At 33.3% G+C, this 25,209-nt stretch overlaps 1 protein-coding gene across 2 annotated transcripts in view; it reads left to right on the forward strand.

Annotated features, from left to right (window-relative positions):
* Nucleotides 1-25,209, forward strand: part of LOC127711055 (VWFA and cache domain-containing protein 1-like) — a 46,485-nt gene that overhangs the window by 1,583 nt on the left and 19,693 nt on the right. Inside the window, exons 2-12 of one of the 2 annotated variants that reach the window (XM_052217012.1) lie at nt 2,591-2,815; nt 5,722-5,784; nt 7,685-7,852; nt 8,548-8,756; nt 9,666-9,831; nt 13,586-13,817; nt 15,729-16,929; nt 17,279-17,426; nt 19,266-19,545; nt 19,691-19,802; nt 20,569-20,748. The gene's annotated coding sequence lies outside the window, so the exon portion shown is untranslated. Of the gene's footprint in view, nt 1-2,590; nt 2,816-5,721; nt 5,785-7,684; nt 7,853-8,547; nt 8,757-9,665; nt 9,832-13,585; nt 13,818-15,728; nt 17,427-19,265; nt 19,546-19,690; nt 19,803-20,568; nt 20,749-25,209 lie in introns of both variants that reach the window. The other variant, XM_052217011.1, reaches the window with a different exon arrangement.

Genomic DNA, 25,209 nt, shown 5'->3' on the forward strand with positions numbered 1-25,209 from the left:
TACACGTTTATTGTAGCGCTAACAGTAATTTAAAATGGACCCTCGTTAAGTCTTGTAACGCGTATACATAAATTATTTGTTAGCTCCTTATAAAGGTAAACATACAAGATGACATATTTTTGTATTAATATTGATTCACTTGATTTTCATATGATGAAGACATAATCTGTCAATCAGTTTAATTGAGGTCTGGAGCTGGCATGTCCGTAACTAGTAGTAGTCCTTTGTTAATTTATGTATCATTGTTATTTTGCTTAGTTTCTTTTGTTACCTATTGTGACATCGGACTAGGACATCTTTTAAACTGAGTTTTACTGTGCGTATTGCTGTGTGTTTGTTTATTCTACATTGGCTTGAGGTATAGGGGGAGGGTTTAGATCTCACAAAACATGTTTAACCCCGCCAAATTTTTGCGGCTGTCCCAAGTCAGGAGCCTCTGGCCTTTGTTAGTCTTGTATGTTTTTTTAATTGTAGTTCATTTATATGTTTTGGAGTTTATTATGGCGTCCATTTTCACTGAACAAGTACACATTTTTATTTAGGGGCCAGATGAAGTCCGCCTCCGGGTACGGAATTTTCTTGCTGTGTTGAAGGCCCATTTGTGGCCTTCGGCTGTTTTCTTCTTTTTGGTCGGGTTGTTTTCTTTTTGACATATTCCCCTTTTCCATTCTCAATTTCAAAATCTTTATTCTTTAAAATTATATTTTCTTGTTTAAAAAAAATTTTAAAAATCGGAACTCTGTATAACGGATATCAATAGACCTACTTTTTTATTATCACTGGGTCTAAACCGATGCTTGAAGACTCTCAGTGGCCGAATGTACCATACGTCATAGCATGTCAATATGAAGGCGTTAGCTCTTCGATGTGTGGTACATTAGGCGATTGGTAGTCTAAAGGCATCAGTACATTCTTTACCTACATGTTGAACCATGTTTTTCATTTACACTGTAGTTGTATATGTCTGTGAAAATGGATTCTTGTTTTTTGATTGGACTAAATGACTACTGGGATTTTCATGTAGATCTTTTTTTTTTCGTATTTTAACTCATGTATAGATATTAAATGGTGATATGTAGATTTATAGGCAGCCACTTGCTTGACCTATTGCAAAAGCGCCGACTTATCATTTAAAAGTTAATATTTAATTTTCATTTTCGAATCTTCAAATTTCAAACTCATGTTTAGTAATTGGTTATTAAAATGTTATCTAAAATGTGTCATAAACAATATAATGAGAATAACTAAACACACGAGAGATGCATTTAAGGCTTTTCTTTTTCTATTCTTCTGTTGTTCAATTTAGTGATGAAATTTGAGACCAAATCTTCCCGCCACAAAGACAGATAATTTAAATACAGCTATGTGACGGAAAGTTCAAATAAGTACTTTATTTAAATACCTTCGTCTATTTTATTGAGTGTTTAACATTGTACGCATCAAATATATACAACGAGTTAAAATCAAAACTGACAAATTATAATTGAATAAGGCATTTTGTACTGAACATTATCACGTAATCTTAAGTGTATTCAGAATTTCTTTAAATAGAAAATAACCACTTTATAAATTTGATGCTTCATAAGTGCTATTCGGGATTAAATTTAATCATGAGCGCTGATACCTTCAAATTTGAAAGCCAGGGAAGTATTAATAGTTTAAATACAAAAATGGTCTTTATCGACATAAAAAGACTATTCGATTTTATTTAGGATCAGCAAACCTGTATGTATCCAACAATATTTGGAAATTCTCAAGTTAATAATTAGATTTATTTCAACTACTTATGAATTCATTTATTTTCGTGGGTATCAATGTTCGTGGATTAAGGAAAACTAGCATTTTCGAGGATATTTTATTTTGTGGTTTTGTCAATATCTACAAAATGTACAAAGCCTATAGAAAATTTGTAATTAGTTGAACATTTGAATTTGTGGGTCACCTGTGCCGTAGAAAATTAGTATTCAACGAATTATAATAAATCTACGGTAATATCAAATCGACCTATTCAAACATTCCCTCCAGCCATTTACGATAAACTAATACTTTGTAAATTTAGTGTGTCTGAAGTGCTTGTATTGATGTAATTAGGAATGCCCCAATCAATGAAACCAAGGAGGTATATCTACTGAAATTCGTCAGGAGCTTTATAACCAAAAGGAGCATTTTTTACTTTCTGATAGCAAAATAAACTCATCGAAGATACCAGGATTGAAATTTTGTATTTGCGCCAGACGCGCGTTTCGTCTACAAAAGACTCATCAGTGACGCTCGAATCAAAAAAAGTTAAAAAGACTAAATAAAGTACGAAGTTGAAGAGAATTGAGGACCATACATTCCTAAAAGTTTTGCCAAATACAGCTAAGGTAATCTATTCCTGAGGTAGAAAAGCTTTAGTATTTAAAAAGTTCAATGTTTTGTAAACAGTTAATTTATAATTATGACCATATCAATGATAATTCATGTCAACACAGAAGTGCTGACTACTGGGCTGGTGATACCCTCGGGGAATAAAAACTCCACCAGCAAGATAAAATGAAGTGTGGGCCAAAAGGAATCTTAATTTCAGTGTCATTTAATTTTTTTTCAGGCCTTAGATTAAAATTGCCAAAGAATTGAAGAAAATAACAAACAAAACTAACAGATTGATAAGCATAAAATGAGCGTATTCACACGTGACGTGATAAAATGTTTATTTATCCTGAGCCTGCTCACTAGTATCCATCAGAGATTTTTAATTGCAGCCCTAGATGGGTCACTGCTATCTAATGAATTGAAAAGGATAAAAAATGACATTGGAGTCAATTATATACAGGTATAACATTTATATTTATTATACGTTGATTGTACATTGTTGTACACACAGACATGCCAAATCTCAAATTTGATATGCGTAATATACGACTACATAATTATGTTTTTTATTTGAAGTTTATAATCATTTTTCATATATATCGGAAAAATATATTAGTCACAGGAAAATTCAATTAACTACATTTTGTAATAAAGAATTAGAAGATGGGGCATAATTGCCATTGACACAACCTTACTACATAGACCAACCAATTCCACCAACTAACGTAGACTTTAGCAACTATTGGTCACCGTACCGACTTCAACAATGAGGAATACCTATACTGTATATTATACAATTTCATTATTAATTGTTGGTTGGTACACGTCCAATAGCAAATATTTCATACATGTTCAGGCCGAGAACAAATTAACAATAATTCAATAGGTAGGTTCTGTAAAAGAGGCCGTCCGGAATTAAATTGTTCCTTGCAGCAGCCCACATACGGACCCCTCAAAAATTTATTGCCAGGGTTGTTAACGTGCAAAGAGTGTGGCACTCTCGCTTCCCTAGGCATTAAACTTCCCCATTCTTACAGGACGTGACTGCGTCCTTGTATATCCCGCACAGTCAAACGGACGCCCCACTTTGGCCAGGGCGTTACTGCCGGTCGGTAGAAGACCAAGAGCGACCGTATTTCTATTCCCTAGTCATCCTTAATACAATTTCAACCTGATCATATGAGTTTCCTTGAAGAAAAACACTCAGTAGTCAAAGTTTGTTCTTTCGAAAGGAAATACGGTGTATTTGAAAAATTTATATAATTATCTATCCAGTAGAATTGTAACCCAATTATGTCCACAACAAAATATTGTGAGAGCCATCTACCTGCTTAATTTCGTATAATTGAAACATATGTCAATTTGTTAGGTTGTTGAAAGAAAGATGTTAATGCCAAAACAACTTCCCGATACATGATTGAATATTAACTTAAATAATAACACGAAAAATTTGCCGTTTTAAAAATAAGAATGTTTAAAATCTTCCTCATTGACAATTTGTTTACACAAATTGCCATCAAAATTATAGGGTTTACCTGATATAAACGAAATAAAAATTTATTACAGAAAATGTATATGAATTAAGATATTCTGAAAGGTACACACAACGTTTAAATTGTCAACTTAAAGAAATAAACCTAAAATAAAATGAAATAGGGGATTGGTTGAGTAAAACGCAACTTGCAACGAGTAGAGTTTGAACTCAGTATTGACAGGCTACTGGTCATTAGATAAAATTCTTAGACTACTCGACAACAGATGCCCCTAGTTACTAATAGAGCGGACACGAGATGTCAATATGTCGACCTAACGGAACCCTCGGGTGACTTAGGAATAGAAGTATTGTTACTCTTGGCCAAAACGGGGCGTACATATGCTCATGATGCTAGTGCGGGATGTATAAATACGCAGCTACGACCGACGAAAAAGTAGGGGCCTTAAACCATAGCAATAACTTTTTAGAGGTTTGTAAGTGGTCAGTTGCAAGGCAAAATGTCAGTCCTTACCCAATACAAAACCAGTTGTTAGTGGCAGTAAATATTTCAAACCATTCATCCCGGTGGACTTCTATTACAGGACTCACCTTTGGTTTTTATTGTTAATATGTCCTGAACATGCATGACATTTTTGCCACTTGACAGAGAACAACAATAAACGACGTAATGATTTACTGTTCAGTCTTTTAAGACCCATAAAGAAGAAGATGTGGTATGATTGCCAATGAGACAACTCTTCACAAGAGACCAAATGTAACAGAAATTAACAACTATAGGTCACCGTACAGCCTTCAACAATGAACAAAACCCAAACCGCATAGTTAGCTATAAAAGGCCAGAAATGACAAATGTAAAACAATTCAAACGAGAAAACTAACGGCCTAATGTATGTACAAAACAATAATCAAACAACGCATATGATCAACAGCAACAAACAACAACCACTCAATTACAGGCTCCTGACTTGGGACAGGCACAAATAGAATGGGGCGGGATTAAACATGCTAGCGGGCACCCAACCCTCCTCATAACCTGTAACTGTGGTGTTACAGTACAACATAAGAAATAACTATACAAATCAGTTAAAAAAGGCTTAATTCATCAGATGGATACAAATAGAAATCCATCTAACAAAAACGCAGAGTGGACGTGGCCGGGTACTTGTAGTGTTTAGATCAAAATAGTTCAACTAGTGATTACATTTTATTCAAACATCCGAAGCTTTAAGAGTCAATAATCGCGTGTATACTAAAATATATTCATTTTAAGAGGTGACATGACAGGTATACAGTTCTTGAAATAGTCTTCCTACTTACACCAAATACAATTACACCATACACCATTCTCTTTCTACTTACTGATTCACAAAATTCAAAATTACGTTGAATGTAACATGTTTAGTGAATATAAAATTGCAATATATATAATATCTTTTTTTTCTAAAACGAAACTTAAATTAGATTAATTCAACGTTCCGTGTGCACCATACTCTATTCTCCATGCACAATACACTATACATTATTCCGTCATACACCATTATGCAATACACATTTATATGGGAATTTTTACCATTCATGGACTGTAGTTAAAGGCAAGAAAACGTCAACTTCCAAACCAAACATACAAACACATTGACAATGATATACACTCTTAACATAAATGTTTGTATTACAGTGAAACATTTTGAAAATCAAAATCAGACCCCTTTCAAAATAATAACCGCTTCTAACTTGAATGGAGGTAGAATTAAGAGTATTGACTGACAGTATAAGATCAAACATAACTACAGTATAAAAACTAAGTAAAAAAATGAAAAATATTGCTATGTTTTTGTAAGGAAATATAAACATATTTTTTGTGTTTATTGCAGGAAAAATTCAACAATTTTCCTTATGAAACAAAAACTGATACCGGGAGTGAGTTACTTCAAAATGTAAGCTGAAAAATACATAAATAAGTTGAAAGAACTGTATAGAGATAGTTATTGAACTGAAAAGTGTATACTTGTTTCTATGTTGAGTTTCTTAGCTGTTTATCGCCCCATGAAACTACTGCCTCATATAATTTAACACCTTTTTTCGATTAAAAATATAAAACCTGATATATCAATAGGAAACTGGTAATGTATTGCTACATAAAGAGTTAGCTTGACACATTAAAAAATGATTTTTTCTTTATAGCAGATACCTCAATGTCAAAATAAAATAACGTTTTTGATACGAATTAGTGTATTTTTATCACAGGTTACTCCCGACTATTAATTAAACAAATAAAAAAGGATGGAATAAATAACGAACTCCACGGCAAATTAACAGATTGGGAAGTCCTTAATACATGTTTGACTATATCAACCAACGGAACGAATGGAAAACAACTGTCATAGTTTTGTTCTGGTACAGGCAGAGAAACAAATATATTGAGCTGAAACATTATATATTATGTTTGATTAATCCCCGGGATGTTTACTTTTGACCGGCAGAATAAAGTTTGGCGTCCGTGTGAATGTGCACGATGTATTAATTCTCAGCCTCTTCTGGTCAGAATGGGGTCATACATCCTCGTTTAAAGAGATTAAAACGTTCTTTGAACGTAAAGAGCCCTTGCATCAAGAGAGGCGAAAGATACCAAAGGGACATTCAAACTCATAAGTCGAAATCAAACTGACATTGCCATGGCAAAATACAAAAAACGACGAACAAACAAACAACAGTACACAAAAACACAACAGAGAAAACTATAGACGGAGCAACACGAACTCTACCGAAAAACCGGGGTTGTTCAGGTGCTCCGGGTAAGCAAAACCTGCTTCACATATGGCACCCGTCGAGCTGCCCATGTAAGTACAAACCCGGTGAGAAGTCTTATTCAGTCGGTCACATTTGGGAAAAATAGGACGGGATTATGGTAACAACAATTTGAACATATCAGTCGTCATCTGTGACGTCTATAAAGGACATCATGATGGGAAATGCAGCCTCTGGAATATCGTATCAACTGCGAGATATATACTGTTACGAAAACTAGGCGGTCGAACCTGAGTGTAATGATATAAAAATGTGTTTTGGTAACAAAATACAAATATAAGCAGTTATTTTCCAATGAATTGATTAATGATTAAGGATATTGCCCAGGTTCATGATATCGAGACCTTTTTTGGCATGGAAAGTTTAAGAAAGGATCTTTCTCCTTTTTATATTTTCCAGTTCCAACTGATCTGTGACTGACAATATCTGAAATGATAGCTGTAAGTCTGTATTGGTTTGAATGGGTGTTTGTAACAGTGGTTTCAAACATAAGTTATACTTAAAATCAACTTTTGAGTGGGTAGGGAATAAAGCTTTGTGCTAGTGTGATGAATACTACACGGGGCTTTTTTTATAAATTACAGAAGGTCATTATTAGAGATATCATGGAGATAAGGTGATGTTTAATTACCTTTACTGCGTCTACGTCCAGTCATCTGTTTGAGGGGTCCGTAGGTAGCCTGTTGCAAGGATAAATTACCCTATCCAATTTATATTCTCATTTACCAGTATTACTCCAAATTTCCAGCCTTCCATCCGGTTGACTGCCTTTGAAAGAACCTAGCTATTGTATAATGTGTGCATTTGTTATCAGCATTAACATGTATGATATGTTTACCACTGGACGTTACGCAAAAAACTATTGGTCACGAATCGTTATTTGCTGTGGTAGTTTCGCAACTATGTACGCTTTATATGTTAAATATTTGAAATACTACAAAACGTATTTCTACCGCATCGAGCTTAAACAATTCACTGTGACAATATTATTTTCTGTGGCATTATATTATGTTATTCGCGTCTTCATAGATACAAGCCAGTTTGAATTCCTCGTTGACGGATTTGAATGAAGTTCTTAATAACATTAAAGACAATATACAACAAGCAGACAAACCCGACAACGTCCATACGGATCTCCCGGAGTGTTGTACCTTACCAGACGATAGATTATCATACGCACCTGAATTTCAGACAAAGGTATGTTCTTATATGTTGTCATTCTTTACATGATGAAACATCAAATTGTGAGAAAAAGAACTAGACTATCTATTTCTACAAAGGTATGTTAGCATCTAAATCAAAGCGTTAACTATGAAAACATTAAAATTGAATGGAGAATGGAAAAGGGGACTGTGTCAAAGAGACACCAAACCCGACCGAAGAGCAGAAAACAGCCCAAGTCCACCAATTCGTATTGAATGCAGCAAAAGAATTACCCAGCCGGATTCGGGCTTAAGCTGGCCACTAAACAATAATGTGTACTAATTCAATAAAACTGAACGTCACACTAAACTGCGAAACATATAAATGAGCTAAAATTAAAAAAAATATACAAGACCACCAAAAGCCAGAGGCTTCTAAATTGGGACAGTTGCAAACATGCGGCGGGGATTTTGGACTTGTTTTGTGAGATCTCGACCCTCCCCCATTCCTCTATCCAATATAGAATAAACAAACACACAGCAATACGCACTGTAAAGCTGAGCTTAAAAAAAGTCCGAGTCCGATGTCAGAATAGGTAACAGAAGAAATCTAGTCCAGCCTTTCTTCCTGGTCGATCTGAATAAGTAGAACTTACGTATCGCATGTATAGTAACGTCCTGAAAATGAATGTAATATTTGCCACTAGAAGTTACGCCAACACAATTCAATCAATCTTTTTCTCTTTTCAGGTGGATCTAAATACAGCATGCTATACCAAATCCCGAATCACCAATAGCAATCTGAAGTATCCAACACATGTTATCACAGAAACAATGAAGACAAACTATCAAAACAACACAAACGTGTTGTGGCAGCACTATAGTACTACAGAGGGAATTTCCGTGATTTATCCCGCAAACAAATTTAAGCAATGTATAAATTTTGATCCACGCTTCACGTAAGTATATGACTGGTGCTGTGTGTTGCGCATATTTTATATTGTAGAGGCTTTTCTCAGCGTATTTTTATTAACGTATCTATCTTATTTACCACAAACATGCACAAACAAACAATCAGCAAAAAGTCTTCATAGTTACTAGTAGCTTTTTCGATCCTTCTTTATTTTATTTTAGATAGTTGTTTCATTTGCAGTTAATCATATAACATCTCCCCCGAATCAAGTTCCCCATACGTTGACTAAGGTATATAAATAAGAACATTCCTTATGCTTCGGACACCTGAGAACATCCCCAGTTTCTGTTGGGGTTCGTGTTGCTTAATCGTTAGTTTTCTTTTTTGTGTTTTGTGATTGTTGTTTGTATGTTGGTCTTTTTCTTTTTTAGCCATGGCGTTCTTCGTTTATTTTCGACTTCTGAGTTTGAATGTCCCTTTGGTATCTTTCGCTTCTCTTTTTCAAACATCTTTTGTAAAACTTTTATTAATTTTATCAGTAATGCAGTTTCCTTTGAAAAACCTAATAGACAGATAAAGAGTGTGAGGTTTTTTTTTATTATCAACAAGAAGGATAAATATTGAACGTTGCTGGTTTCAGCTTTTGTTGTGAGAATTTGAATTCTTAAACTTTGAGAAGACCAATGGCGCGCACAGTGCTGTTTGTCTTTGTTTCCACCACTTTCGATAAATACAGTTCTTAATCTCTATAACATGTGTATGTATCATAGTTAACCCTTTTCACTAGATTTGTGATATCGGTATCAATTAGAAACGATCCTCAATTTGCGTAAAACATCGAACAAAATAATGTAAGTTTCATTCTGGTTTGATGTGTGTCACAATTATCTGACCGTAACAATAGACACTTCAATGACAGAAATCATTTTAGGTCAATATGGTCTTGATTTCTTAGGTCATCTTATACGGCTGCTGCGTATCCGGAAGATAAAGATGTTGTCATAGTATTGGATACGAGTTCTTCCATGGTACAACCATCTGGAGTTCCTGATAAAACAAAAATGGTGATCGCTAAAGAAGCTGTCAGTAATGTTATACAGACATTGAAGGAAGACGATAGGGTAATATTTTGTTTGATTTATTTCAACTTAATTCAAACCGAGTTCATTTGATGAGTTGTTATACATTTTTAGCATGATATATATACAAATATCAGTTTACCATATTTTTGTGTTCGTTAGGTTTCTTTTCCATTCATATGTCGTTCTTGTGATGAAAAACGATGCAAATGCTGCCTACAGATCGATGCATCACTCATCAACTTTTCACAGTAAGGAAACCAAACATAACTATATGATATTTTGCAATGTGACCTGCAAACGCATGAATGTTATTTACATTCTAGAATGTTCGGTTTGTGGTCTCCAATATGTTGGTGAGTCAAAGAAGCCTTTCCACAAACGTCTCAATGGCCATAGGAGTGATATCTCTAAGAAACCACGTCTCCCGGTTAGTCAGCATTTCAGACAGTCGGGTCACAAACTTGATGACTTTAACCGCATAAAAATCCTAGTGATTGAACAGAACATTCACTGGAGAGATGCCCAGCGACAGATTCGGGAAAGCTTTTGGATAAAGGAACTAAATGTACATCATCAAAACGACACCAATAAGAGATACTAGCAGTTTTATATTACACTCATTTTTGGATGTATATATACACAGTCATGTCTATTGAGTATTGAGTTTTGTTTTATATTATGATGTTCGAGATTTGGAATTAAATCAATAGACCAAAACTTAATTGTATTGTTGAGCTATTTTACACATACAATTAGTTTTGTTAAAATTATTGACACTGACGAATGCTATTTGTGAAGCAGAAATATTTGTCAAGACGATTTTATAACATCATCTTCGTATATTACCATCTTATATTAGTACCGTTGTGCAAATCTTTGGATTTATTTAATTTTTTCCTTATCTGTACAGTATCGTCTATTCTAGACGATCTGGTACATATTAAATTTGCTGGTTGGTCCTTTATATATATATATAATATATATATATATATATAGAGAGAGAGAGAGAGAGAGAGAGAGAGAGAGAGAGAGAGAGAGAGATGACTTTAACCGCATGAAAATCCTAGTGATTGAACAGAACATTCACTCGAGTAATGCCCAGCGACAGGTTAGGGAAAGCTTATATATATATAAAATGTCTGAATAATAGCTTACGATAAATCTTTCGAGGCGATGGATCATATAAATATAATACAGTACACTACAAAATATAATATATAATACACAAGTCTAAAAGGGTACAACATCTCCAAAAAAAATAGTAAAATCATGAACAAAGATTAAATATTTCGGATAACTAATATCCTTCATCAGTAAGATGTCAAAAGATTCTTATCTTGACATGTGGTAGTCAAACTGAAATAACACGACTAGCTGATCTCATAAACCTTACGAGCACTATCATAGACCACAACGAGGGTTGGATAAGGGCCAACAGACTTGCCCAAGAAAGCTTTTGGATAAGAAAGTTAAGGAAAGTTTCCCCAGAAGGCATAAATGAAAAAAACATAAAATAAGTCTCTGCCATCACTTGTTTCCTGTAACTCGGGCTTCAGTACAGGACTCTCACAGTTTTAAGGAATTTATTCCTCCTCCCAAATATCAATATTGAAAAAATTTAACATCGTATTCATTCGTGATGATTTGTATAACGATCAAGATTATTATATCAGTTCAACTACCACATGTCAAGATAAGAATCATTTGACATCTTACTGATGAAGGATATTCTCTTATGGTTGTGGCCTGTTATCTATTTCTTGCATGACGAAATATTTCTCGTATCACACTGCACGGAGTGTGATACGCTAAAGTGATATGAAAATATGCGTTAATTTGATTGGCTTTTTCATGAGACGATATTACGACATTTCCATTGGCTATTTGTTAGGTCATTGATTACTGTCGAAGGTTAAGACGATGAACATTTCGTCTGTGGAAACGGACATATGTGATTTCTTCAATAATATACAAAACACACTTTCCACCTGAAAATCTTCATTTTGTCAATTTTTTTTACATTCTGAAGCGAAGCGTACAAAAAGTTTTAAAATGTCTGATGTTAAAGTTTGACATCGGAGCAGGACATTGACGTCAAACTGGTATGTGCAAAAGACTAGATCAACGATTCACGGGATTTTTAATTCAACACAATGAAAGTGTTGACCATAAGAGAAATAGGTTTAACAACTTGTGATAATTGGATATTGCTTGATATCAACTCTCGTTATTTAATTTAAATAGTAATAATAAACTCGCCGAAGGCTCGTTTATTATTATATTGAAATTAAATAACTCGAGTTGATATAAAGCGATGCCCAATTCTCACTCGTTATGAAACCTATAGTTAGCTATCCGAAATATTTAATAGTTGTTCATGATTTTACTATTTATTTGGTGATGTTGTACCCTTTTAGACTAGCTTATTATATATTATATTTTGTAGTGTACTGTATCATAATCATATGATCAATCGCCCCGTACGATTTATTGTTGGCTATTATTCATATGTGGTGAACAAACAACACATGTCTCAGTTTTTTAAGTGGAAATCTTTCAATAAATGACTCGTTATCTATGAGTTTGCTATGTATGAGCGTATAGTTTTGTACCGATGATAGATGAATTTGTTTTCATAATTTCGTAATTGTAAGAAAATGTATGACTTAATCAATTAATATGTATCTTATTAGAAACAATATAAAACAGATGTGTTATGAGTCACCATATGGCATTCAACAATGCGGGGAAACATATCATATAGTCAGTTATTATGATAAAAGGCCCCTACATGTAATTTTTTCACATTGATTATAAAACAAAATAAAAATCTACATTCAATTGTTTTTAAAACATTTTAAGCAGAGGGAAACCATTGCAAACACTTGCAAGATAACATTTTGATAGTATTTAAAATAGCCGTGTGTAAAAATTAACACAAAAATATGTACCAAACAAATATAACATTTTATATTGTAATTAGAATTTACAATATAAAGCAAAACAAAAGGGTAAAAAGCATTAAATGTAAGCATATTAAAAATTGCAAAATTGGCATAAATGCATGAACTCATATAAGTGAACTCTTGACCTCTAAATGAGTATTTTATTTTGATTAAGAAGGTACATTTTATTTTGGGAGGGGGAGGGGGGCTTGTTATTTCATAACCATCGTCAGACCTCTCGTTATACTTAGTGGAAATTTTTTATCAGTGTAGAGTATAATATATTCCTTATATGTTGGGATATGATATTTTAAGTCGGCATTTAAGCGGATTGCAATTTTTTTAGTATTATAAGAGTAACTGTATCATTAATGACGTAAACCCTTGTTCCTTCATTCATTTTCATCTATACATTCGGGCAACTAAACTGATGAAGAAACATTTGGTTGTCAATAGGAGATGACCTTCTGGAAGGATCATAGGTACATACAAAATATATCTAGAAGGATAAGTCTTAGATTTTATGCGCTTGTCATACAAGTGAGAGGTTTAGCTAGCTATAAATGCAGGTTTAATCAACCATTTGTTACAAAAGAAAATGTCAGTTCAAAGTCAGGACTATGACAGTTGTTATCCATTCGTTTGATGTGTTTGAGCTTTTGATTTTGGCATTTGCTAAGGGACTTTCCGTTTAGAATTTTCCTCGGAGGTCGATATTTTAGTTGTTTTACTTTTTTGATACAATGTTAATAATACTGGTGGATCACAACGTGCATTGAATGTATATTTAAAGGCAAATACAATCAGAAAAGACGAACGTACTTAAAATATTAAATTGTCATTAATAGGTTGGTATAGTAATATTTGACAGGAGTGCAACTACACCTATAGGAGAAAACTTTCATCCCTGCTATGATTACAAACTAGCATTTGCAACAAAAGCAAACGTTGCCAAAATGGAGGCATTTGTTTCTCCAATCTCAGGATCTCAATTCGCAGATAGCAATTTTACAGATGCTTTGAGAGCTGCATTTAGGTACTTTGATTCTTCGGACGATACTGTGGATATATCGCATAGAGGTAAATGACTTATGAACAATACAAAACCAGAAATATGAAATAATGAGGACAGTAAATTAATAAAACAATTGAAATCAATGACATACACTGGACTTGTACGAGAAAAATCAACACACATTTAATTTAATAAACATATACTATTATCTTATAATACATATTTATTCAAGGATACAATCGCAGGTTGTCTTTCAACATGTTTAACCCAAAGTGTTTTTCATTGGTCACTGAAATAATTTTAATTAACGAGCATTTAAACTTTTTAACCGACAGCTTACACATATATTTGTATTTGCAACCGAACATTATATGACTTATCTTGTTGATATATTATAGTTTAAAGAAAAGTGTGTAGTACAATCATATAATGAAATCAAACTATAGGTTTTGTATAAACTGAGTCGCAATTACATTTAATATAAAAGAGATTATAACATTCAATTAATCGATATGCTGAAGATCACAAATTACTACTTTTTTTTTTCTTTTCTAATTTTACTTGGTATATGTCATATGTAACAAAAAAAATTTTTAAACCACTGTCATGCATAACATACTTTTTACTTATAAATAAATGTATATTGAATTTCTTTCGATGGACAATATTCAGATCCGTGTTAACGTTGCTTTTCCAAGTTTTCATAAATTTGTGGTTTCAAAATGGAACAAAACCGGTTCATATACAAAGACAAAACCGGGTCATTGTGTAGTAAACAACATTGACAAAACCGGGTCCTTCCATTTTCACATTACCCATTTCTTTCTTTCCATGCACAGAAATACAAGTACTGAGGTGCTCAAAGTGACTAGTCTTGCAATCTTCATGTCAATATCTTTCTTTCCGTACCTTTCTTTCTGTACAATGTGCATAATTTAACGAGAGATTAAACAAATTCGATGCAAGGTTCATTTAGGTCATCATCTTGACGTGCATTTTTACTTATTTCTCCGTTAATCTAGAAACGTTTTTGAGAATATTACATCTCACAATCGAAATAGTTATATATGTATTTATATTCTTCAATATCATAAAGATAACAAATAAATAAAAAGAAACCTACCTTTTCTCTGTCTGTTGATGGTCCGTCACTGTACCAGATATTAGATACCATTGCGTCTAAACATGTTTTGCCGGGGTAGTTTAGACACAGTAGTCTTTTGTAAACGAAACGCGCGTCTGGCATACACAATTGTAATCCTGGTGTCTATGATTAGTTTACTTAAGAGGAGGGCATTGTATTGTCAATTGATCATACGAATGATTAATCCATTTGAAGGTTCCAAGGATATCATATCAAACTGCATTCTTCAACGTTTATATTGCTTTTAAATGTTTACATATGCGGTTACTTTTGTGACGAGTATAACCAAAACATATAATTCACATTTCTCGCTGTTTTTGTGAAAAGGTTAAGCAAGTTTTTTTTATATGTACACATTGCATTTAACACCGTGTTAATTTTTGTGTCCGAGGTTTTTGGTCTGAACCCATCTAAATGACTCTAAGGAATTTCCACTGACATGTCTGATCAGGGAAGACCTTTTCAATTATATTCAATATTTTGTTAGGAATGGATTGCATACGCCTAGTTAAGCACACATTTGTATAATTTTGAACTTCGAACTGATTAGAGCGCCATGGATAGTCGTGTGAAGACGAAACATGCAAATGGCTTTGTAAGCCGGGTATATTTTGATGATTTAAAAGCAGCTAAGCAGTGGTGACTTCTGGTTGAAGTTTCGTCTCTGAGGACAGCGTAAGATAAGTGGCGTACTGAAATATAAATTTAAACAATCAAAATCTCTTTAAAATATCTTGAAAAGTTAAATGTTTTATAAAACAAAAATGCTGATTTCAATCACGTATGCGAAATTAAAACAGATACACTTAAATGACTAAATTATATCTTTCAGAGCAGGTAATTTTATTTCTAAGTGATGGAAGGTCAACAGGAAATGCAGATCCAAGAGAAGTAATTAGAGATGAAAACAAGAAATATGACAACAGAATCAGAATTTTTACTTATCTTATTGGTGACGGTATAAATTTAATGTTACCACATTTTTTCGGTATATTCTTCCTGTTTGTCTCAAAACTTTATAAGACTATACTTTATAGATATTTAAAGGAGGGATACTACAAGAAAAGTTAAAAGCTAATATAATTGCTTAAATGACTAAAATGATAAAGAATCAGTGACTTTAATATGTTCATTAAGTTGATACATGTAGTTTCATTGAGATTTATAACAATAAACAAACAAGTACACATTAAACTAGGACTGCATTTAAATATGCCATTAGCAATATCCTTTGATAATCAATGGTTATAAAATATTTCGAAATAATACATGCAGAACAAATTCATGAATTTGATATGAAATTGGGAAGTTTTTTCTGTAAATTGTAACATTTGTTGTCTGATAATAGACATATATCTGCACACAGCATCATCAAGTATATTTTAGATTTGTTTAGAGCTTAGCAGCCCGATATATTTCGTGTACGTTTAATAAATATTACTATTTACTAATAAAGATAGAAGGGTAAAAAAGCACGTTATGACAGTGAAATACACAAAGGATACAAGTATAATGCCTTAATTTTTTATTCGAAAAACACAAAAAATAAGATTTGCTACTCATGCAGCGAATTTTAAGAAGAACTGCCCAAACGAGACTGAATCCTAATTACTTTCACTAGTAAATAGATTTTAGCCTTTAACGGTCATTGTAATCTTAACTTCTTCTGAAAATTCTGAACATTAAATTAGTCAACAATATTCAGTCTTTCAGTCGATTTTCGGCCTTATCCAATGAAGTACTGTTCAGCTAATTTGCTTGCAGTCAATTCGGTTATTTTCAGTAGCTTTTCAAACAATATAATATTAATAGTAATGGTCAATAATTACTATTGTTTAGTTAACAGATAGATTGAATATATCTTTATTAGAAATATAAATGAAAATACCTATGTTTCAATATTTTAACATAAATAACGATATCTCAAATGTGTGTTCAAGTCAAGTTCTTAAATATTAGAAAAAGAAGCAATGATCCAGCTGAAAGGAATGGCCAACCAGGTCTTGTTAAATACAACACATGGTTCAATTAAAGTGAGTATAATAACGTCAAACCTATCAGTTGTGACTGTTTATTTCTTAAACATTAATAATAATATAAGGCTCTCAAACGTGCTACTAAAATGTTTTCCCGCTTATTCGTTATGTTATATTCTGCAATATCGTGTTCCTTGCTTAATTGTTTCTAGTATTTTCAAATTCAAACAAGATCGTTAAACTTTCTTTCTACACATTGTTAACAAATGTCGAAACTGAGGAAAATATCAAAATATTTTAATTTTTTATAATGTGTATAATGTTCATGAAAATTAAAAAACAAAACGCCATAGTTTAATTATGTAACAACTAATCACAACTCTATAATGTTTTCTATGCCTTTTAGACGGGGAAATTCCAGTTTTTTAACCTTGGGAACCGAACGTTGCTGTCAACAGTCATGGCACAATTTTACCTGGATCTACCTTATGATGACAAAAAAGAGACATCATCTATCTTTTCTGTTCCTTATGTTGACCTATTTTCTGGAGTTGGTAAATATTTTTTCCCGATGGTTCAAACAACAAAATCAAAATTCCACATTTGATTATATCATGGATCCATTTTAAATATGATGGAGTATAATATAAAATAAATCTAGATTTGCAATTGCTAGCAATAGCGGATGACACCCTTGTCCTCCGAATTGCCATTAAACTGTAGACATTTTGAAAATATTAAACTGTGAATGCACAAATATACATTAAAAAACTTCTATCTGTAAATTTTCATGAAATTTGGAGCATTTTTATTTTTTATCATTTTTACTGTATCCATGGTAACGGCGGCCATTTTGGAAATTCCAAAATCAAATGGCACATCTACGTATGCCAGTAAATATTTGTGTGAAGTTTCAATAACATTTGAGCATATTGATTTTTTTGACATTTTTGCTATATCCATAGAAACGTAAGCCATCTTGGAAATGACAGACCCCGATTGCAAATCTACACATACTGGTTGATATTTTGGTATAGTTCCATTAACATTGGTTCATACATTTCCCAGATATAAGCCAGACAAAAGCAAAGTGAAAGAAAAATAATAAGACGAAAAAGAAACGTAGAATAACAATATGTCACCCCAACTCTGTTGAGGGTGCCATAATAAGCTACACAATCCTTGTATTGTGTAAAATCAGTTTAATGTGTAATAGAAAATGATATATGATGATATGGGGAATAATATAAGGTTCGTTTTTGAATGTTTTATCGTGCAACTGTGGATAGAGTATCCTGTACTGTGTTGTTTACACCTTCGTCAATTAATCCTTTTAATATTGAAGTTTGCCAACACCCCCCTTTAAACCTGGAACAGTGTTGTAAAAAGTAAAATAACAAAAATACCGAACTCCGAGGAAAATTCAAAACGGAACGTCCCTAATCAAATGGCAAAATTAAAAGCTCAAACACATCAAACGAATGAATAACACCTGCCATATTCATGATTTGGTACAGGCATTTTCTGATGTAGAAAATGGTACATTAAACCTGGTTTTATAGCTAGCAAAACTTCTCACCTGTATGCATTACAGTACAACATAAGAACAAACTATCTAATTTAAGCGAAAAAGATTCAACTCATCAGATTGATACAAAGCACAAGAAAACCTTACAAAACACAAAAGACACAAAGAACAGATCTGAAATTACTCGCAGTTACTGAAAGTTAGTTCAAAACTAATAACAACTAATAAATAAATCATGTATCTAAGAATATGTCCAAGACTTATACATGCTTGGCTTTGCAATTGTGTTGTAAGTTTGTGATACATGTATAAACAGTTTGAGTTGCATGATCCCAATTATTGTAACGTTAACATATTACGTCTGTTTGGGTTGTTCATCCAGTTTTGTTATTATAACGAAACTATAAACAAATGCCTTACATCCTGGTTTAAAACACCGTTATCGTCGGATAATACCGGTACCAAATTAGGACTATGATAGTTGGTATCCATTCGTTCCGTTGGTTGATACAGTCTAACGTTTGATTTTGTCAGATATAATTATGGACCTCCACACGTTTAAAAATATACTTTGGAGTCTGTTGTTTAAAAGAACGTTTTTCAAATGTTTGGGTTTAAAAATTACTGATCAAGATTTATGAAAATTGTAACATAAAAATACCGAACTTTATAAGGTTATTTTAAAAACGGGAAGTCTTTTTATACGTATAAACGATACTTTGACTTCAAAATACTGGCCCATGAATCGTTTTGAGTTTTATTGTTTATATCTCTTTAGATCGAGAGAGATAAATGTACTGTAAAGAAAATTGATATAAACCTGGAGTCTCATTCGTACAGTTGTTTTTTTTTTTTTCATTTGCAGGTTTGATTACATCATTATGCCTCCCGGTTAAACTCAATTCAAGTCTTCACGGTGTAATATGTACAGACGTTAAAATAAGCAAGTTGTTGACAGAGGTGGAATATTTTACTGAAAATGAATATTCTTATGCTTTTATCATTGATAGAACAGGAAGAGTGCTGATGCACCCACTCTTACCAAATGCTCAATTTGTAACATTTGAGGATGATCCTGTTCTAGTTGATATAAGCGTTCTTGAGAGGGAAGAGGATGCTGATAATATGATAGAATCCATGAAAATGTAAGTTATTTGTTTACAGTAACATAAGTTATTTTACAATGTAATTGTTCTATTGATTATTTCTGGATTCTATTTTCATAATACTTTTTGTGCTTCAGCTTAATTATAAAAACAAGTTATATGTATTCACTAAAATTATTTGCAGGGGACATAGTGGTAATAAGACCTACAAAAAGTTTTTTATAAAGCCACGTGGTCGATTGGTTAATGATGGTAGCAGTAATGTTATTCTTCATGCTGAATTTTTTTGGGGTCCAGTAAGTACACTAATAAGTACTCCTTCACGTATATTTGTATTTGATTATTCATTTAGGACAAAGTTTAAACAAAAAACAAATATTGTAGACAGCGACCAATGACTACCAGTGAATTACAGGTTCCTGACTCAGGACAAGCACATACAGAGCGCGACCATCCCTTAACCTGGGACAGTGGTGTACCAGCACAATATAAGAACACACTGTTAGAATGAACTGAACCGTTATCAGGACAATAACCAGTAAATAAGTGTTTTATAATACAGAGAGTACGGGAAAATGTTTGCTACCAGTAAACAGTCTTTTTACGGAAATCTGTTTGCTTTCAAAGATAGTGTTTGAAAGTATCAACCTGTCAATAGCCTTTTAACGAGAAAGTGCTTGCATCCAGTAAAAGGTTAATACCTAGTAAAAGTAATCCTCTATAAATTTATGGGGAAAAAAATACACACTGAGGTATGATATTATTAATTACTTAATGTATCTATCGAAACAAATTTTAAGTGAGTTTAAACTTAAATAAAAACTGCACATATAATTTCGTGAATATAAAGGACGGTTTAAATGAACTTAGATAGGCCTGCACTAGTACTGAACAAGTGAACTGTCTACAACTTTTAAACTTATATGGAAGATTATTGTAAGACGCGAATAATATATATGTTTGCTTAACAAATCTGCGTCTTTAGTTGATAGAAGTTCTCGTAATTTGTTGATATACCGTTCATGGAATTGTTGTTTAACTTCATTTTTTTTATTTCAACAGGTTCCCAAAAGTAGATTTTCACTTTGCTTAGTTCTAGTCGATGATTCTTACTCTGAATTAAAGGAATCAAATTTCCTCATGAACAGTTCTGAATTGAAAAACATTTCTTATACCATAATCGAAACCTTGTAAAAGATAACCATACAGATTGCAAATTCTATTCAAGACGTGTTACATTTGGTGAGTATTGTCTTAAACCTTCAATATAAAAGCTTAACTGTGATGTAAAAATAAAGTGGAGTTACCTATAATAAACATCACAAAAGTGTTTCTCGGCCTCGGTCTTAATACTTATCTTTCATAAGAATATCTATTATTGACATTATTTTGTTATAATTACGGATACATAAGAAAGATATATCTTCACCACTGTAGAATTATTACATACAAATAAAAATATGTTTGGTCAAAAGCTAGTTATAAACTTGCAGGAAGAATACAATTTAAATTTCACCCGTTTGTTCTCTTAACTGCCTTGTATCTAAAAATAACATTTACCAGGAACATCTATCTAATAGCCCCTAATCTAAATCCCGATAAGAGAGCTTATTTACCTAAGAATTGCTGTTACCTAGAACAGATGTTTCTAGGTGTATATTAGAAACGATTTGAAGAGTTACACCCTGACGTTTCTACCTTTAAACAGTTTATAATCGGTCTGAGTACAGATAAGAACTAATCACAGCTGCAATTGAACTGTTATCTCTTGAACAATTTTTTTGATATGTTTAAATTTTATTTTTTATTACGATAAAATAATTGAAAATTCGTTCGCGTCATGCAACATGACAAAAAAAATAAGAATTTAATATTAAATGGTGTGACAGAAACTCTCTCTCAAAATGTGTATTACTTTTCTCGGATCCAAACATTCGTTTCGTCAAAGTTGTGAATCAGATACTAGTATTGAAAAATATACATAATCCCCAAGAATAGTAACAGGGTCATTGTCTTATCCATTTTGCCTTAAAAGGTGACTGGAAAATAGTAATATGGTCATTCTCCTCATCTTCCAACCATCATTAAATCCCTTGTCAAATGGGGCGTCCCATTGGTTGTGTGGATGCAAAAGTACACAGTCACGTCCGGTCAGAATAGGACGTTAATTAAATTCGATGTTTCGTGTAAAAAGATTGCCACGCTCTCTACATGTCAAGAACTTTTGCTACAACTCTATTCATTCCATAGGTGGCCTGTAGCAAGACAACATTTCTGTCCTTATCGAATATACCCTCATCACCCTAGTACATGAATTTTGATCTGAAAAGGTAATTTTGATCTGAACAGCTCTTAAAAGACTGAAAAATTAATTCTATGTAATTTTCATGCTTTGAATTTTCAGATTTATCCTCTGCGGTTATTTCAGTACAGTTCCGACAATTCGTTTGCAGTCAACTAAGATCTGTTCAGACTTTGTTCAGATTTTTCAGTAGTTGTTATTTACCTGAACGCTTCAACATCATACTGAATTGCCAGACAAACTACTTATTAGTATGGAATTGACTGCAAGCGAACTGTTTGAACAGTACTTAATTTAACGCAGTGGATAAGTCTGAAATTTGACTGAAAAAATGAACGTTACTGAATTATTCAGATCAAAATTGGTTTCACAGTGGCATTCCAAATTTCCATGATTTTCATCATGAATGGCATATATTATTGGCCCTAACTATTTAGTTGAGCAGCTTACCACAAAAATCATGCAAATGGTGATATAAGCATGAAACTTTGTAATAACATGCCTTTAGGTGTATGTAATCATATTAAGGGGGTAGCCACGAAAAAAATCCATCCGATCATGGCGGCCATCTTTGATTTTCAAAATGACGTCTATCAAGGTAAAAGACATCAAATGTATGTTCCCTTTTGCATACATATTGCTTGTTTTTTTATTCAAAATGATACTAGATTGAGTGAATGAAGGTTTATTTGTCTTATTGAAGTAATAAAACATCACTTCCGGTCAAATATCGGTCGATAACTCACTTCCGGTTTTATAAATATCTTACATTTGATCCATACTACCACACGTCAATGTTTAAATCGTAGTACATTGATAGTTATTAATTTGAATCATTGTTTGGGGTTGGTCTTTGGACCTTATCCATTCAATTCTTAATGTTTAGTCTTTACTTGACGTTCTTCCTTAACCATTACTTGGCATCCGTCCATTGTGATGTTGCATGACTTTGTCAAACGTTATTACCAGGCATTACTTAATGTTCATCACCTATCACTAGAAGTCTTTCAGAGAGTGATTTATTTGCACTAACAGGGCACACTGGTAGAAATCACTGCCGATTATCTCGGCATGGGGTCCAGTATAAGCTTTATAAGATTAAAGTGCTCCCAAATACTCCATGATTGCCTCAATTATTAAGTCATGGAGTCGTACCTGAATCGACAGGATGTGATAACGCGGGAGAGCAGAGCCAAAGAGGAGGTGCTTATACCTCTGGATGGTGTACAGATCGTACGGGAGTTAAATGATACTGGATGAACGATCGGGCTGAATGTAGGCCAACTTTTAATTTGGTTTACCGAATTCAGTTGTATCCCATACAACAAAGTGCTATACAGGTGATAAAAGTATAATCCCTCGACTTGATTATCAGAAGAGTTAAGATTTTTTACTCTGACAATATTTGCGTTATTGTTCTATCATTGCATTGTTGACCACTTTAGTTTATCTATATAATAGTTGTTTTTTTTTAATGGCTAAAAGAATTTGCTTGTCAGCTTCCTCAGCAGATAGTTGGGCAACAGATTGGACAAAATGTTGTTTGTGTCAGGAAGACGTCAGATGAAGGATATACAATGTTGGGCAAACATATCCCTCTTTTTCATGATTTCAATTCACTCCCTATCCATCTAGATATTCGCGATGAAATAACGGAGATGGTATTTAAAGCACAATGAAAAAGAAAAATGCTAAGTACCATAATGTGTGCAGAATAAAGTTTAACAATACAAAACTTGAGAGAGCTCAGAAACGCCATATGTCACCGATGCCATCTGGAAGTTCGAGTGAATGTAAGTCCCCTAAACTTTTTAGATTTACTCCTCGTTCGAAAGACCAACAACCAGATCCCGTTGAAAATTTGCATAAATGTTTCATTTGTGATAAAGAGTCGCATTTATCCGCTTTAAGAGAGGCAATGGCAATGAAACTGAACCAACGATTAGTGGATTGTGCAACAGTTCTACAGGATAAACAGCTGTTGGTAAAACTAAGTAGTGGTGATGTAATAGCACAAGAAATGAAGTATCATTCGTCTTGTCTCGCATCTGTATACGACAGAGAGAGAGAGCAAAGAAGAGACAAACAGCTAGAGGCCGAAAGCAGGTGTACACAGGAGGAGGAAATATGATGAAACATCCAGAAGGTTCAAGACATTCAGCTGATCGTGAGACACTATTTTGTGTGTATCTTGGACTATTACTCTTTGCAAAATCCAGGAAGAGACAGCTTATAGATACATTATTTCAACATGGGTTATGCATCTCTAACGATCGGGTACTGGAAATATCAACTCAACTAGGTGAAGCTGTTGTTGAACGTTATTTGAATGAAGGTGTGGTTTGCCCGCCTTTATCATTATTTATTAAAGGGCAAAGTGTTTACCACATCTGTAGTCGACAACATACACCACAACCCCAGCTCAACATCATCAAAATCATCTTTTCATGAGACCGGAATCTCTATTTTTCAACATTCAATGAAAGAAAATGTTGGCGTTAGAAGGGATCAGATAATATTACTTACAAGTAAACCAAAATCTAAAAAGGTACCTGAACTCCCTGCTGCTTACATGAATATGAAACCTGCAGATCTTAAAACAAAACCAGAACCACTTATTCTGTCCGACGATGTAACTAACATGTTTAATCACAACTATATATTAATGAGTTTACAGAATGAGTATGAGTGGTTAAATACGGTTAGGTTAACGAATGAAGATATTACATCTGTAAATATTTCATGGTCATCATTTCATTCTTCAGAGAGGCGTGGACCAACTGTTGAAGTGAGTCTTACCTGCTTAATGCCATTATTTCAAGAACAAGCTCACTCAGTTGCTACCATAAAACATTCGATGGATAAGGTCAGAGATGTTGTGTCAGTTTTGAATCCTGGTCAAACTCCAGTGATTACGGCAGACCAACCGCTATTTGTTTTGGCAAAGCAAATTCAGTGGGAATGGCCAAATGAATACGGTGAAAACACATTCGTTGTTATGTTTGGTGGATTACATATTGAAATGGCATGTTTCAAAGTTTTGGGTGATTTATTGCGGGATAGCGGTTTGATAGAGGCTTTTCAGAAGCAGATGTTGGTGTCCCCTTGGACTGCAGAATTGTTCTTATCAAGTTCTTATACCCCCAAAACTAGACTAGCGCATCAAGTAACCGCATGTGTTTTGTTTGATTTACTGATGTCTGCTTATTAAAGTTTTAATAACGAAAATCCTGATGAATCAATAGAATTTGACAATTTTATACAATGGTGTGAAGAAAGAAAAGTAGGTAGACCTCATTTTGAATTTTTGTATTCGGTTCTTGAAATTCAGCTGTTCGTTTTTTCGTACATTCGATCATTACGAGAGGCAGATTTTGAGCTTTACAAACAAACGTTGTCTT

This window comes from Mytilus californianus, unplaced genomic scaffold (genome assembly GCF_021869535.1).
Source record: "Mytilus californianus isolate M0D057914Y unplaced genomic scaffold, xbMytCali1.0.p SCAF_8, whole genome shotgun sequence".
Lineage (NCBI taxonomy): Eukaryota > Metazoa > Mollusca > Bivalvia > Mytilida > Mytilidae > Mytilus > Mytilus californianus.